This window comes from Crocodylus porosus, unplaced genomic scaffold, assembly GCF_001723895.1.
Source record: "Crocodylus porosus isolate Cpor-Errol unplaced genomic scaffold, CroPor_comp1, whole genome shotgun sequence".
Lineage (NCBI taxonomy): Eukaryota > Metazoa > Chordata > Crocodylia > Crocodylidae > Crocodylus > Crocodylus porosus.
In genome coordinates this window covers 19,036,594-19,053,232 of record NW_017728907.1, presented here as the reverse complement: position 1 = coordinate 19,053,232, position 16,639 = coordinate 19,036,594, and the positions used below count along the sequence as shown (strand labels likewise).

The 16,639-nt window shown below is 45.9% G+C and overlaps 1 protein-coding gene across 5 annotated transcripts in view; it reads right to left on the bottom strand.

Moving 5' to 3' along the window:
- The window catches only part of RALGPS2 (Ral GEF with PH domain and SH3 binding motif 2), a 233,884-nt gene that overhangs the window by 216,838 nt on the left and 407 nt on the right, over window positions 1–16,639 (bottom strand). The gene's annotated exons all lie outside the window — the stretch shown is intronic.

Below are 16,639 nucleotides of genomic sequence, written 5' to 3'. Positions count from 1 at the left end.
ACCCCTACCCCCACAATCAGCCAGCCCAGCATACTGGGGGACTGACAACTTGAATCAGGAAGAGGTCTGGGACAGAAGTTCCATAACCAGCTTGACCCAAATCAGTGAAGTCTGATACTACATTCAACCAGGTTTCCCTTAAACCAGTTTTGCTCATTTTGAAACTAGTTTATGTGCACTGAGCTTCTGTTCTGTTACAGGTTTTAAGTCAGTTCCGGATAACTTAAAATGGTTTATGTGCAAGTTCTGTCCCTAGCCTAAACATCATATCATGCTGATATGCCTACTGAGTAGCAACAGCTAGGAAGCTGAACCTGCTCATTGTTCTGCCCCCTTCTAGATTGTATAGACTTCACTTTTGCTCTTCCCTGACAGCAAAAACTGCTATATCCTTACATATAGTATGCACTTCAATTTCTAGCAGCAAGCTTTTGGGAAAAAGGTAGATGCTACATGCAAGAAAATATAGTACTTACACAAATTCCTCAAGTAAAAACCTATACAGTATAACCTCATAAATCCAGCTCGCTCGGGACTGAGCACTTGCTGGAATACTGAAAATGGCAGAGGCCAGTCACAGTGGGGCAGGAGGGTAGCAGCGGTTGCTCCCAGAGCAACAGATGAATGCAGAGTGTTGGTGCAGGGTGGTGAATGATGGCAGCAAACGGCCCATGCAAGCTTCTCCCTGAGCATCTGGGAGGGCAGGGGAGGAAAAGCAGCAGCTGGTCCCAGAGTGGGAGTGCCGGATTTTTGATAATTCCAGATTTTTAGCATCCGGATTTGTGAGGTTACACTGTACTGGTAAAGTACATTTTTGCTGGTGTTCCTTTATAAATTAGGACTTTTTGCCAATAAAACGCAGAAGATTCAAACTCTTAACTGATGATATCATGCTCAAGAATGAAAACACTGGACAGCCCAGCAGAGTTCATGATGCAAAAATATTAAATAATTTCATCTTATTGATGATAAGAAATAGCAAATTCTTTAGATGACATTGGGTTTTATTTTGCACACAGAGCAGAGGCTTTTTTACCACCTCTTGTAGGGAAAAAACAGAACACATCTTCCCAAAAATCCATAGCAGACAAAGCAAATAAGAGTAGAACGAGTATTTTGGAGTGAAATTGTTGCTTTATTAATTAAAAAAGCTCATACTGACAGTTTTCATAGCTCTCTGGCTTAAACTATAAAAGAGGCAGAAAGTTAAAGAATTATATGCAGAGAAATAGCAAATTTCTCATAGCCAAATGCATATAATTAGTGATTGGCATTTATACTACCCAGCATATCATTTGAAAAACCTTTTCATAGAAAGATAAATAAGAGATTGAAACTTTTTTTAAAAGGAATATTTTCAAAAAGTGTGTTTTTGCAACACCACGTGACTGAAATGGGCAACAGTTAAAAAAAAAAACAAAAAACAGAAAAACAGAAAACTGGAAAATTAAGTCTCATCTTCAACTTTTGAGATTATCAAAATGTTTTGAGAAAGGCCCAAAGTAAATTAAGTTTGAAGAAAAAGAAATCTTTACTAGACATAGTTCTGCCAAACTCTACTTTTGAACACTTCTGGAGAGGAATAGACTTTAATCACATACAACACCCCCCCAAATACAACTCACACCTGGTTTTTGAAAAGCAGAATATAGAAAAAGAAATTCCTCCAAACTGTGAGACAGAGCAAGTCCTCCTGGAAATAAGAGTGCCCATAAAGTGTGGCATCCGAGGAGACAGTTTAGATAAAGCAGAAGGAACTTCGTGCTGCAAGGGACTTCCAGGCCCTTGCAAGGGCTGTAGCAAGGCTGTTCGTTCTTTACTGTAAGTAGTTCTTCATACAAGTTCCTCTAAAACGTAGTTCCCGTATTACATGCCTCATCAAGATGCTTCCAGGAGCTCATTTGCTGCTTCAGGCACAAGCTACAATGCTCAGCCAATATGAAATTTACTCAAATCTAAGATGAGGGTTCCCCCCACCCCCATGCTGAATGGGGGTAAAAACCATCACCCTAGATCTGAGAACAGGCCAGGAAAGCAGCTCCTGTGGATATAGGCAGGGCCAGAGTGGCTCATGCAGCAGATAAGGGAGATGTGTGGAGTGGAGAAGGGAAGGGAAGGGAAGGGGGCACACAGTGCAGAGAGAAGTGAGGAAAGGAGGCAAGGGGAAAGGATATGTGGAGCAAGGGAGGGAGAATACAACGAAACAGATGTGGAGTGCAGAGGAAGCACAAAGAAGGAGTGCACAGGGAGTGGGCTGGGGAGCTGCTGCAGCTCTGGCTCCAACTCTGACCCAGACCCAGGGCTACAAGCTGGAGCTACCACTACTGCCTGGCCTATCCTCATGCTCCTTGCCCCAAGCAGAGCCAGAGCGGCTGCAAAGGTAAGAGGCTGGGGAATTGGGGAGGAGCACCAAAGGGCAGGAAGGGGAAAGCATGGGGGTAGCAGGGGCAACAAGCAGCATGGGGCAGGCTTCCTGCCCCCCAGCTACTGCTTTCCCTGCCACTATTTTCCCTGTGGCCGGGGGGGGGGGATAAATTTAGAAGGACACATCAATACCTAGATTCTAAACATGAAAAGTTACAACAAATGTATAAATTTTCCATATCTAGTATCTAACAGTTGAAGGGTTGTCTTAAATTTAAGTAAATACAGTAGCTACAGCTGCGAGAGGGTTAAAAATACAGGATGACACCCCTTCAGCTTGCTTAACCAAACTCAAGCAATGGGCATCTTAGCAGCTACGTGGCATTCACAGCGTCTCCAAACATTCTTCTTTTCCAGCAACAAAAACAGATTCACTACTTAAAACAAGCACCCTAATTTGAGGAGGCCAATTCTGGGTGGAAAAGGTACATGGTATATATGGGAAAGTTTGGTATTAAATCATGATCCCAATACCATACGTCGTCTTAAAAACCCAATACCCCGAAAAAAAAGAAGTGAATGTCTAGAGTCCAACAACATGCAAGTTGTATTCAAGAAGTAGAAACAACTTTTTGGTGCAAGAGTGAATGTTAATCAAAATCCAAAGTGACTGACAACAAATGTTCCCTTCAAGACATCATGAAGTGATAATTTCTTAAACACACCCATAACATTAAACAAAACACTGCATACCAAACCAGTTAGGTGTGCTATATGTGATCCAAATTTGCCAAAACCACATTAAAAAAAAAAAAAAAAAAAAAATCTATTAGTATATAACTTCTACTAATTCTCCCAAAAATAGACACCCTCCCCAATACAGCACTACACTATAATTTTAATTATGCTTCAGAAATAATATCAATCTACTAGAACACTCAGTTCCCCTCCACTCATGAGCAAATATGACGTTGTAAGAAAAGAAAAAGCAGTGAGGGAAAGTCTGCTGCTCTACCGCAGTTAAAGGGCTTGGAGGAGACACTGAAAACCTGGTATTCCTACAGGATACTGTCACTGGTATGGCCTGCAAGGCTACAAACATACTGTAGCACCGCTCAAACTTATGTGGGAATTGATTAGTTACTATATGTGGACATGCAGCACCTTATTCTAGATCAGAAAGCAAACCTGCACCGTTTATGGCTGATATACGAGCTAGAAGAGTACGCATTCTAAAGTTTCACATGATCTCAGATGAAAATCAGAAAGATGCAGGAATTCATTCTGGCCTGTATCAGGTAGATGTCAAGCCTCAAAGTCTAGTCAGCTAACTTGTAACTGCAACAATAGCAGGGAGCAGCACGCTCCCAGCCAGGAGGCACAATAGGAGGCCCTGAAGTTCTGCTTCCCTGCCACCACCAGGGGCTGTAGCTTGCTGACAACTTGCCACCTCCCATTGAGGGAAGGGTGATTAGGGAGCACAATGGCAGCCTGCAGCAAACCCAGCACCCTCATCAACAACCTACCACCCCAGAGCTGAAGCTCTGCTCCTCATCTTGACTGCTGGAACCAGAAAGCTGAAGGCAGAGGGGCTCACAGGGGTTCCTGGGGAGCCAAGAGACCCCCGTCACACTATCTGTAATGCTACTAAATGCAGCACTACAACGAAGTTGCCGTTTCATTCTGTAGTGCAGGGATAGGCGACGTTTTTTTGGCTGGAGCGCTGAAAAAAAACAGTGTCTACCTTGTGGGTTCTGAGTGCCGACAGACCGGAACCTGGAGCAGCTGTTTGCAGCCTCCCAGCTGCAGCCAGCCCACAGAGCCTGATCTGCTTGCAGCAGGGCTTGCAGCCTCTCAGCTGCCTGCTGGGAGCAGCCTGCCATGGCTGGCAGCAGATGCTCGGCATGCATGCTGGGGGATGCTGACCCCTGCCATAGCACAATGGCATCAAACTCATGTTGTGCCCCAGGCCAGATCCAAACCACAGGAAAGGAATCTGGCCTGGGGCATAAGGAAGCTGCAGTGGCTCTGACCCAGAACATGCAGCAAAATCAAGTTTCATCTCTGACCCAGAGTATGCAGCTGTATCTTCAGTCCCCACAGTGTGCCCTGTACCAAAGCCAGAGCTGCCACCACCACATAGTGGGCAGTGTTTGCTGCTGCTGCCCACCTGGAGCTTACTCACTGGGCAGCCCAGAGGTGGTGGTGGCAAGTGGGGGGGCCACAGCTGCTGCTGCCACAGTTCAACCAGAACGGGCAAGCCCAGAACCAGCACGGGCCCAGGCTGGCAGCAGGTTACAAGCTGATGCTGAATCCAGGAAAAGCGGCCCCTCCCCTACCCTGTGCCCGGCACCCCACACTGCAGCTGCTTGCAGCCCGCGTGAGGCTACCTGTGCCTGCTCAGGACAGCCCCACATGGGCTGCAAGTGGCTGCACCAGGCAGCACAGGCCACGGGGTGGGGGAGGGGCTGCTTTTACACGCACTGAGCACCAGCTCCTTCTCTACCATGGAGCTGGGGGTTGGGGCTGTATGCTGCCCCCTGGCCTGTACCACAGGGCTAGAGGGGCACTGGGAGTGAATGGGTGCATGAGGCCCACACCAGTGTCCCAGGGCCAGCACCGGCAAGGCCCAGAGCAGGGTGGCAGGAGTACAGGGGTCCCAGGCAGCAGGGGCTCTATGGAGCCAGGCCAGTTCCCCACTCTCACTACTAATGCAGCCCAACCCGGCTTCACAGACCCCTGCCAGCCTGCACCCCGCTCTGGGCCCCACCGGCACTGGCCCCAAGACATTGGTCCAAAGATGGTGACCAGGGGGCAGGGCACCTGTCAAGGGGCAGGGCTACCCGTGTGACCCTCGACAGCTTGGAAAAACTGGGTAAGCAGCCCTCCACCTGAAATAAACTACCCACCCCTGGGACAGCTGCTCCTAGCAGGCAGCTGAGATGCCTCCCCGGCCCCAACTGGCACATGCTGGCACCTGCTGCCTTCCCAGAGCCCAGGGCTGGGAGGGCAGCAACCATTTGTAGCTTCCTGGCTGCAGCTGGTCCCAGCTCTGGGTAGCTGCTGATAGCCATGGAGCCTGGGCTGCTCCCATGGAAGCCCTGCTGCAAACAGCCCGGGCTCCGTGGCCATCAGCAGCTACCCAGAACCTGGGCCAGCTGCAAACATCTGCCGCCTCTCTGTCATGGCCCCAGCCCCAAGGAAGCAACATACTGGCAGTGCTCCCCGCTGTGCTGCCCTCGCCACTTCTGCAAAGCAGCATTAGAACCCAGTGCAGCAGGACACAGCAGGGGGTGCAGAAAGCTGCCTGCTCCAAGCTCCCTGCTGCCCTGCCACACTTTCCCTGCAGGCGGGGGCAGCAGCAAGAGGCACAACCTGTGCTTCTGCTCACACTGCTCCTGTGCACAGAGGGGAAGTATGGCAGGGCAGCAAGCAGCTTTCTGCACCCACCACTGTGCACTGCTGCACCAGGTTCCAATGCTGCTGTGCAAAAGCATCAAGGGCACCACAGCGGGGAACACTGCTGGTATGTGCTGCCTCCTCAGAGCCCAGGGCCAGGTGTGGGATGCAGTTGGGGTCAGGGCTAAGGCAGAGAGGCAGCAGATGTTTGCAGCTGGCCCAGGTTCTGGGTAGCTGCTGACAGCTACAGAGCCCTGGCTGGGAGGCAGGGGCTTTGGGTGGGGGGCAAGGGTCATAAACAGGTCTGGGGAGACAGGGGCACAAGTAGGGCAACATGCATGCATCCCCTGCCCTCATTTTGTTTTTCTGGCACGCTGGCACTCCAGCACCTTCCAAGGTAGGCATTGTGAGGGTTTTCGGCACTCCAGCCAAAAAACATCGTCTACCCCTGCCCTAACCTGTTCTTCTACTACTCTACGCTGTTTGTCTTCTTCCATATCTTTGCTGTCAATTGCACTGGTCATCTGGTAGCTGCCCCTATTTATGAAGGATAAAAGTAAAAAAGGACATTAAATACCACACTTAATTGAATACAAGATGCAGTTTTCCTCCCCACCCCAAATGCTTAGGGGAAGCTCCTCATCTTACATTCATATACAAGGAAAGATTATTAAGGCTCATATATGAAAGAGCCCAGCAGGAAAAATTATGCTGAGGGGAAACCAGCACAGGTTCATAGCAGGTAGATCATGCCTGACTAGTCTAATCTCTTTTATGACCAGGTTACAAAACACCGACACAGGAGTAGGGGTTGATATCGTTTACTTAGGATTCAGGAAGGCCTTTGATACGGTATCCCACCCCATATTGGTGAACAAGTTAAGAGGCTGTGACTTGGATGATTACACAGTCCGGCAGGTGGCAAGAGGGTCATACCCAGAGAGTGGTAGTGGATGGGTCGGTATCAACCTGGAAGGACATAGGCAGTGGGGTCCCGCAGGGCTCGGTCCTTGAACCGATACTCTTCAATGTCTTCATCAGTGACTTGGACAAGGGAGTGAAGCGTACTCTGTCCGAGATTGCGGATGATACAAAACTGTGGGAAGAAGTGGACGCACCGGAGGGCAGGGAACAACTACAGGCAGACCTGGACAGGTTGGACAAATGGGCAGAAAACAACAGAATGCAATTTAACAAGGAGAAATGCAAAGTGCTGCACCTAGGGAGGAAAAATGTCCAGCACAACTAGTGCCTAGGAAATGACCTGCTCTGTAGCACAGAAGCAGAAAGGGATCTTGGAGTCCTAGCGGACTCCAAGATGAACATGAGTCAGTGTGACAAAGTCATCAGAAAAGCTAACTGCACTTTGTCATGCATCAGCAGATGCATGACAAACAGAACCAAGGAGGTGATACTTCCCCTCTATTGGGCTCTGGTCAGACCGCAGTTGGAATACTGCACACAGTTTTGGGCACCACACTTCAAGAGGGATGTGGATAACCTGGAGAGGGTCCAGAGAAGGGTCACTCATATGGTTAAGGGCTTGCAGGCCAAGCCCTACGAGGAGAGATTAGGGCACCTGGACCTCTTCAGCCTCCACAAGAGAAGGCTGAGAGGCGACCTTGTGGCTGCCTATAAATTTATGATGGGGGTTCAGAAGGGAATTGGTGATGCTCTACTCACCAAGGCACCCCTGGGGGTCACAAGAAATAGTGGCCATAAGCTAGCAGAGAGCAGATTTAAACTGGACATTAGGAGGAACTTCTTCACAGTTAGAGTGGCCAAGGTGTGGAATGGGCTCCCAAGGGAAGTGGTACTCTCTCCTACCCTGGGGGTCTTCAAGAGGAGGTTGGATGGGCATCTGGCTGGGGTCATCTGAACCCAGCATTCTTTCCTGTGTATGCAGGTGGTCGGACTCAATGACCTATTGAGGTTCCTTAAAATCCTAACATCTATGAAACCTCATTAAACACGTTGTCTATGATTAAACTGCTTGCAAAAGCAGTATGTGCTTAGGAATGGAAACCTACTATGAAAGTGATTAAATGCAGCCAACACTAATCATGACTATAAAACACATGGCCCATATTGGGCAAATACACTGATGGGATTTTTTTGTGCATGTGTGGCCCTTAAAAGCAGGCAGTTGCTCCCCCCAGGAGGAAATAAGCACTGGGCCTGGAGGTACTGTAGTACCAGATCAGTACTCAGATAGACCAGAACAAGCTCTGACACCCTCACCTACCACCAAAAATGCTGATGGAAACCTAGCACAAGGACAGATCAGGACAGCCCATGCTGATGGGAATTTACCTTTTTTTTTTTTTTTTTTTTTTGCACCGATCCTGGAAGCACTGCAATACCACAATGCAGCATGGAGTAGATGGAGCACGCTTCGGTTCTACTCCTTAACACCAAAAAGAATCTGCTCAATATAAACCTGGAGAACATACCATTAGAGCAGCACACCTGGTTAAAATACAAGGTAGGACCCACTGTGCTCAAATCCCCTCAATATCAACTCTTCTTAGTCATGGTGAGGCACTACAATAAAAACATTTTGACTTCCTCTTCACTACCACAGCTGAGCTGTGCCTTTCTTGCCCATTTCTAATGATTCCTGTTGCTTCACCAGCTTTAAATGTCAGGCAAACATCACCAAACAGAGCCCCAAACAGTTCACCCAGAATCCCTCAGGTGCCAGGCTGAGAGAGGAGCAGCAATGATAAGTGTGGCCCTGCCTTCTACGAGGGGAAGCTGGACCGGGTTGCCCTACATATACATTTTGAGGATCTCAGGACTCGTGACAAGAACGCCTAGTTCCAGTCACGAGTGAGGGGAGCTAATTAGCACATGGCTCCTTTGTGGGGAGTATGTGGAACATACACATACTGAGCAGCGTTGGCTATGGGGTCACCATGGCTTTAAATACCGTTGATTCTGCAGGGGCCCGGTCCAATAAACTATATGGTAAATCATGATCCTTCTGGCTTTAGATTAATAATAATGAATAGTTTACCCACAAGCGGGATGGGAGTAAAAGGAAACAGTTGCCTGGTCTAAAAAGACTAAAAGTTGCTTGCGTGTAGCACATGATGCAAATATTGTAAGGGATTCAGGTGGCCAGCCTTCATATGGGCATGAGAGGGCAGGTTTTGTAATGGGTTATGGCAGGGGTGGGCAAAATGCGGCCCACCAGGCCATTCTACCCGGCCCGTGAGGCCCCTAAAATAATTTAGAAAATTAATAGTTATCTGCCCCTGGCTGCCTGTCATGCAGCCCTCAATGGCGTGCCGGAACTCACTAAGTGGCCCTCCGCCTGAAATAATTGCCTGGGTTAAGGTTTTCTTTGTGGAGTGATACTTGGGGAGACAGAGACAGAGACCCTTTTTTTTGTAAAAATATTAGTTTGTATTATCTATAAGAAGGTACAAAAGTGCTGCTTAAAAGGTGTACTTATATAGTACCTGTGCTAAAACCTCCAACAGTTTAAAAAAAGTGAGTCAATTCTGGATGAACCAAATCTCCAAGTACCCTCTACAGCCATGTTTATTTCAAAGTCAGTGCTTTCAACTTTGCCCCTCACTTCCATGTGATCAAGGGGAGTAGGGTCTGACAGTAAGGGGTAGGGGTGAGAAAGGGATGCAGGAGGAAGAAATCGGGGGGGGGGGGGGGAGACAGAGCAGAGGGAAAAGGCAGCTTTCACCCCACACCAAATTTAATTTTCCCTGATGTAGCAGAGGGAGGGGGACAAATTCAAGCCAATCCTCCAATAATTAGATCCTATACCTGGAAAATTATAACAAATTTACAAGTTTTCCATATACAAAACTTAATTATTGGGAGTCATCTTATATTTGCATAAGTACTGTATTTCAGCCTTTTCTGCATTTACCTGTAACTAGATTGCCTTCTACATTCCCTAAAGGACTTAGGTTTCTCTGGTCTTCCTCTTACTTTTGACATATTTGTACAATCCTTTTTATTGTTTTTTTATGTGCCTTGTCCGCTGCATCAACAAATTATGCCTTTTTCTCCCTGCATGACCCCGTGCCATGCTCATACTTTTCCTTAGTACTATAACTAAGTTTCCATTTCTTATAGGATTCCTTTTGAGTTTCAAGTCATTAGACTGTTGTCTAGCCAGGCTAGCCTCCTGTTGCACTTTCCATTCTTCTGCTGCATTGGGATAGCTTGCTCCTCAGCTCTTACAAGGGTCTCCCTGAATTACAGCCAGATCTCCTGGACTCTGGTTCTCCTCAGACTTCCCTTGATAATTCAGACCTGCCCCTTAAGTGCTATGGCCGTACAACTTTAATCAAACTCATGTGCCAGACACAATCTCTCTCTAGACCCTGCAGCCCAGAGACAGATTACAGAGATGTCAGTACATCACAAACCTCTGCAGAATCTAAAAGGAAAGGAGGCCTTACGCCTGCCCTTACCAACATATGACACTATGATGCAATAAAAAAAGGTAGGCCACCACCTACACAACAGTATTCTTGCCTTAATAGAATATTTGACAGTTTTGGACTGCAGTCAGTCAAATGATACCAACTGACTGTCTATTATTCAACTAGTCAACTGGCCAGCTTACCAAACCCAATTTCATCCTAATATACTCATTGTCTGCATTTGATTTACCCTCACATTTTTCACTTTTGATTTAAACAGCTAACAACTGCAAGAGGGAAAAAATAGGAAGAAATAAAAACATAATATATTGAATCATGTGCTTTTTTAACAGTACAGTTCTGAGTTCAGAAGTTACCTTATTCATTACAGCCTCAGAAAACCTATATGTAGCACTTATTAATTGCCAACCACACTTAGCACACAGAAGTTAGCACACAGAAGTGGAGAGTCACCAGTTTCTCTTTCCAATTTATACCAGGAGATTTATTTATACCATGACTTTTTTTTAAACCACATTACTGACTAAATCATCATACCTGTGACATTTTCTGTAACTTATATTATTAATTACATTGGACAAACATAATAAAAGTAACAACTGAACAAGGGCTAACATGGCAGTTATTTGCCTTAGTAAATAAGTGAGTACCCAAAGCCACATACCCAATATGAGTAATTATGCTGAACTCTCCTACACTGAATACAACGCTGATCTTAGAAACAATATACAAATTTGACCCACCAAGTTTCCATAATTTTCTTCAGAGTGTGAAAGGCACTGAATGGATTGAATTAGTCAAATACAAGCCAGGAGCCATAGATTCACCTTCATTCAGGGATCAGAATGAGCACATGGACATGGGGGAAAAAATAAGGAAAACCATTCAAGATATACTGCTTTACACTAAAGTCTAATGTTTGCAAGGTTAATTCACCTGGAAAGTTTTTGCTCAAAGGACTGAAGGAGGACCAATATAAAGTATCAAATTCAACAACAAATGTATTATCCAACTAATATTTATTCCACGTTTCCGCTTATGACAAAACAAAAAATATTTTTAAATTGCTATTGGAATATTTGTTTTCTTTGCTTGAAACCTGTTTGTTTGTGAGCTTGGTAGAAACTATTTTTCAAATTATTTCCCAAGTTCTAATTTTATATTTTTTCCAGTGTGCAAGGACATAAAACTTTATAATAATTTTCAGGATTACCATTTTAAATCTCATCCCTAATAAAGCATATTTAAATCTGCTTCTGATTTTCTGAGGAATAAACTCTATATTACTTGCCAGGGTGAAGTAAAGATTCTGAAAACATGAAGATGTCCCTAGGTTTGCTTTGTTTTTCTTCAAGTTACAAGGAAGGACCATAAAAACAAAAACATACAAACCACTTCATAATGCCACTTCAGTTCTTCCTCCATAATGCGACTTTCCATCATTTCCAAAACACTATTTGACTGATTCTGCTGAAGCAATTATTGTTGCTCCCAGACTTCTAAAACTTACTAGTCTTTCCAAATATGTTGGAAAGGCATTTTTAAATATATTCTCAAAATTACTTGGTCTTTTATCCTTGTACATACAGGACTTTTCAAAAGATCCTCTCAAAACAAATACACATCCTGTTTTTGCAATGAAATATACCATGTGTATGATTCATTCAGCATAAAGGCAAGTAATTGGATTGTTCCCCACCCGTAAAGCAAAGTTCTCAATTCAGTTTTGTTTACTGAATTAAAAACAGGAATCTAAATTACTCAAAGTTCTGAGAATGCACAAAATCAAAGACCAAATCATGGTTCCATTGAAATCAATAGGACACAGACTTGGTTCCAAATATTTTTTAAGAATTAATTTTGGAAAAACAATGGTTGTAGGAAGAGCTTAATCATTATCAACTCAAACATTTGACAATGTCCGAAAGCATGTCAAGTGAAACATTAACACAGGAAAAAAGTAGAAGTCCTAAAGGCATGTTTAAAAAACAAACTTAACTAATTTTTTAAAGAAAAATGAGATTAAAGGTCACTGCTGTTAGAGTACCCTCTGTGCACGTCCCATTGTGCATTCATGCCCACTACTAGCACCAAGTTCACAAAATCTTTATCAGGGGAGGGTTTTGTAAGGACTACAGTCACCGAAACAGTCATTCTGAAAGTATTGTAATGTTTTGTCATGTTTTAGCTTCTTGCATATTGAGAAAAAATATCAAACTAGAACTTGGGGGAAATCACTTGGTAAATACTTTCTATCATTAGCTTACAAACTAAATCACAAAGCTAAGAAAACAAAAGTATTCCAATATTGATTTTTAAAATAAACTAAACACGAATTTGTTTTTTAGCAAGTGGAGGTAGACGGGAACACAGAAACCGATGGGAACCAAGAACGTACAGGCAGTCCCCGCTTACCGCGGTTCCAATTAGCGCAATAGCACTCATTTAAAATTCATACCTTGTTTTACTCGGTGCTGAGTCAGTTTCATTATAGCGCTCAGCCAAACAGCAACAGTAGCAAGAAGCGGTGAATGACAGCGAGTGGGCGGGCAGGCATGAACTCGGGGCCCGCACTGGTGCCGCAGGGCCAGGGCAGCAGGAGCACAGGCCTGGGCTAGCACATGGTGCTAGCGTAGCTGGTAGGTGGCAGGGTGGGGAGAAGCGGCAGCAGGGAGAAGCATGAGTGTGGGGCCCCATAGAGCTGAAGCCAGCAGGAGCACAGGGCCTGGGCTGGCACGTGGGGCCGGAGTGGCCAGCAGACAGGCAGGCAGAGGGGTGGAGAGAGGCAGCAGCGATGGTGAGAAGCTCCAGCAAGAACCAGAAGTAGCCAATTACTTTTATTTACATTAAACCCTATGGGGAAATGCGTTTTGCTTAGCGCAGTTTCCCTTAACGCTCGGTTTTCCAGAACCAATTAAGAGCATTAAGCAGGGGTTGCCTGTACTGAGGCAACTCCCAAAAATATGTTCCCAGAAGATAACTTAATGTCTAGCTGACAGCCGGTATCAAGTGGAGTGTCACAGAGGACAGTCCTGGGGGTGGTTTTGTGCTACATCTTCATCAGTGACCTGGAAGATGGCATGGAGTGTACCCCCTCAGCAAGTCTGCAGATGACACCAAGCTGGGAGGAATAGCAGAAACGCTGGAGGGTAGGGCCAGGATTCAGAGTGACTTAGACAAATTGGAGGATTGGGCCAAAAGGAATCTCATGAGATTTAACAAGGACAAGTGCAAAGTCCTGCACTTAGGAGGGAAGAATCCCAAGTACCAGTACAGGCTAGGGGTCGACTGGCAGGGCAGCAGCTCTGCAGAAAAGGACTTGAGGGTTACAGTGGACAGTAAGCTGAATGAGCCAGGAGTGTGCCCTTGTTGCCAAGAAGGGTAATGGCATACTGGGTTGCATTGGTAGGTGTGCTGCCAGGAGGTCAAGGGAAGTAATTATTCCCCTCTATTCAGCACTAGTGAGGCCACATCTGGAGTGCTGTGTTCAGTTTTGGGGGCCCCACTACAGAAAGGATGTGGACAAGTTGGAGAGGGTCCAGCGGAGGGCAACAAAAACGGCAAGGGGGCATGACTTCTAAGGACAGGCTGAGGGAACTGGGCTTATTTAGTCTACATAAGACAAGACAGAGGGGATTTAATAGCAGCCTTCGACTACCTGAAGGGGGGTTCAAAAGATGGAGCTAGACTGTTCTCAGTGGTGGCAGATGACAGGACAAGGTGCAACAGTCTCAAGTTGCAGCAACGGAAGTTTAGGTTGGATATTAGGAAAAATTCTCTCATGAGAAGGGTAGTAAAACACTGGAACAGGTTACCTAGAAAGGTGCTAGAAGCTCCATCCTTGGAAGTTTAAGGCCCAGCTAGACAAAGCTTTGGCTGGGATGATCTAGTTGGGGATGGTCCTGCTTTGAGCAGGAGGTTGGACTAGATCAGTGGTTCTCAGATTTTTTTCACACTGGGATCTATTAGCATAACTATCAGCTTGCTGTGAGCCACAGCCTCCCAGTCTCTCACCCACAGTCTCTTTCCCCCCTCTTCCCTTCCAGCTGCTGCATCCAGACCCCTACCTCCCTTCTCCTGCTGCTTTATGCTGCCCTGCTCCATGCAGCCTTGCAGCATTTCCCTCAGACCTCCAGATAACTCTTTAAAATCTTCTTGTGACCCACGTTTGGGTCATGATACATGGGTTGAGAAACACTGGACTAGATGACCTTCTGAGGTTCCTTCCAAACCTAATTTTCTATGATTCTAGCCTCCGTTTCTTCTTTGAGGCTCAAAACACTGTCTGTCAACATCTGAGGTTGCAACACTAAGAGTCAGCATTAAAGGTATAAACCAAACTCCAAGTGGCTGGTCTACATCTCTCACCTATAGGTATCTCTCTCACACATGCTGTGGCACTTTAGTATTCCAGTGTAGAATAAGCTTTAAATCAGTCCCCATAAGGAGGGCATTTAGGCAAACACTAATGTCACTACAGCAGTGACTTTCCAACTGCTTAAAGTCACAGAACCCTTTCATATCACTTCTGCCATGGAACCCCCTACCCCCATGCTAAATACTGACATGGACTAGGCGCCAAGCCACCCAGCCCCACAATGGCAGCACACTGCCTTCCAGACTGCTTCACCATTACCCCCAGTCTCATCATGGACCTCCTGATGGTCTACTGCAGAACCCCAGGGTTCCACACAACAGTATGAAAACCACTTCACTGGACGGTGCTTCTGCAAACCTAAGAGACAGTCCTGGCAGAAGACTAGAATAAGCTGGCTTTACTTTGCATAACAGTTGCACAGACATCAAAATAGTCTTATATCAGTGTAAGTCATTCCACTCTGGAGTAAAGTTACTCTGCAGAAAGTGAGGACCAACTATAGATCAGTGTAAACTAAACCAGTGTGCCACTGCCTGTTACCTTACCCATCATGGGATTGACTAAACACTTGCTCAGTGAAAACTAGCCCTCACTGCCTAAGGGCCAAGCACTTTAAGGCAGCACACAATGAAAGCAGCCAGCTGGTCAGATGCCCACTTCTCACCACTAAGTAAAATCTCCAGGTTAAATTATCCCCTAGTAATCAGGGGATGTCTGCATCCATAAAGTACCAGCCCACATATGTGGACGCAAAATTATTTTACCTTCCAAGGCCTCTTTGCATAGCCAAGTGATTTCCCTCTCAGAACCAAAATGCCATATTTAAATAAAATATCACATAAATGCAGCATTTATCAGAGAAACTGCCAGTCTTCAAAGCCAGGGGAGTACCCCTGGAAAGACCAAGCAATATCAACTTCTGCAATATGCACTGATGCTACAACTTCTCCATTACACACTGACACTTCAGTCTGAACCATGTGAGCAGCTTCTTGTATCACTGTGGAGCACATTAACTTACAGAATCAAGGCCCCAGTCAGCTTCTCTTTGAGTGATGATTACAAACATCCTACTATTATTAAATACCTACAGTAATCTGAAGCTTATAGCAGCATATATGCATTATCAGTCCAAAGAATACTGGATGGAGACTTGTTTAATTTTATCACTTTCTTACTGTTGTATGAATATATAATATTCTGTGGTAAGAAAAAAAAACAAGATCAGGTTACTTTACATAAAAGGATTGAAAACATGTCCACTTTACGGGAAAAAAATAAATAAATCACTGGACGGGCCCATGAAAAGAAGGAAAATAGAATAGTTTTTTTGTTTTTTGTTTTTTTTTACAGAGTTCTAGGCCATGTAATACTTCTCTGGGAAAATGGAGGTAAGGTGCTTCCTATCAGCACAAACATTACTCTTATACCTAGGATAAAATAAAAGATATCAGATATACCCAAAGAACCTCGCCTGCCCATGTCCGTAGACCAACACAGCTACAACCTACACACACAAAGATCCACTGGTCTACCTGTGGGGGAAGTAAGTAAGTGGTCTCCAACAGCACATTTTGCAGTATGTGGTTTCCTACTGCTGTTGCTAGTCTCAGAATAAGACAGTTAACTAATCCTGTGTCCAGCCTACACAGCCCCCATGTCTACCCGCTAGGCCTGGTTTGTCTTCTAGTGGTTCCCAGCTGCAAGGGCAATAGTATCACCAGCTGTGAACTCTGGGATGGGTGAGCTAAAGTTTCCTCCCTACTTCACAACTAGCCTGTGCCCAGTGTGTGTGGTGAAGGTGGTGCTGGCAGCCCAGCCCACCCCTCCCTAGGGCAAAGTCTGCACTCCTGAACCCTCCTAGGGCCAAACTAGCTTCCACCTCCTCGCACACCGCTCCAAACCCTCCCAGCGGGCCCCATCGAAACCAAGAGCTGTGCTACAGCCCAGCTGATCGCTTGGATGTCCTCCCCCGCCCGGCCCGGCAGCTGAAGGCTCCCGCTGGCAGCTTCCTCGGGGCTGGGGCTGGGGCTGGCTCTGCTCTACACCAGCTTCACCAGAGCCCCCGGGGCGCTCGGGC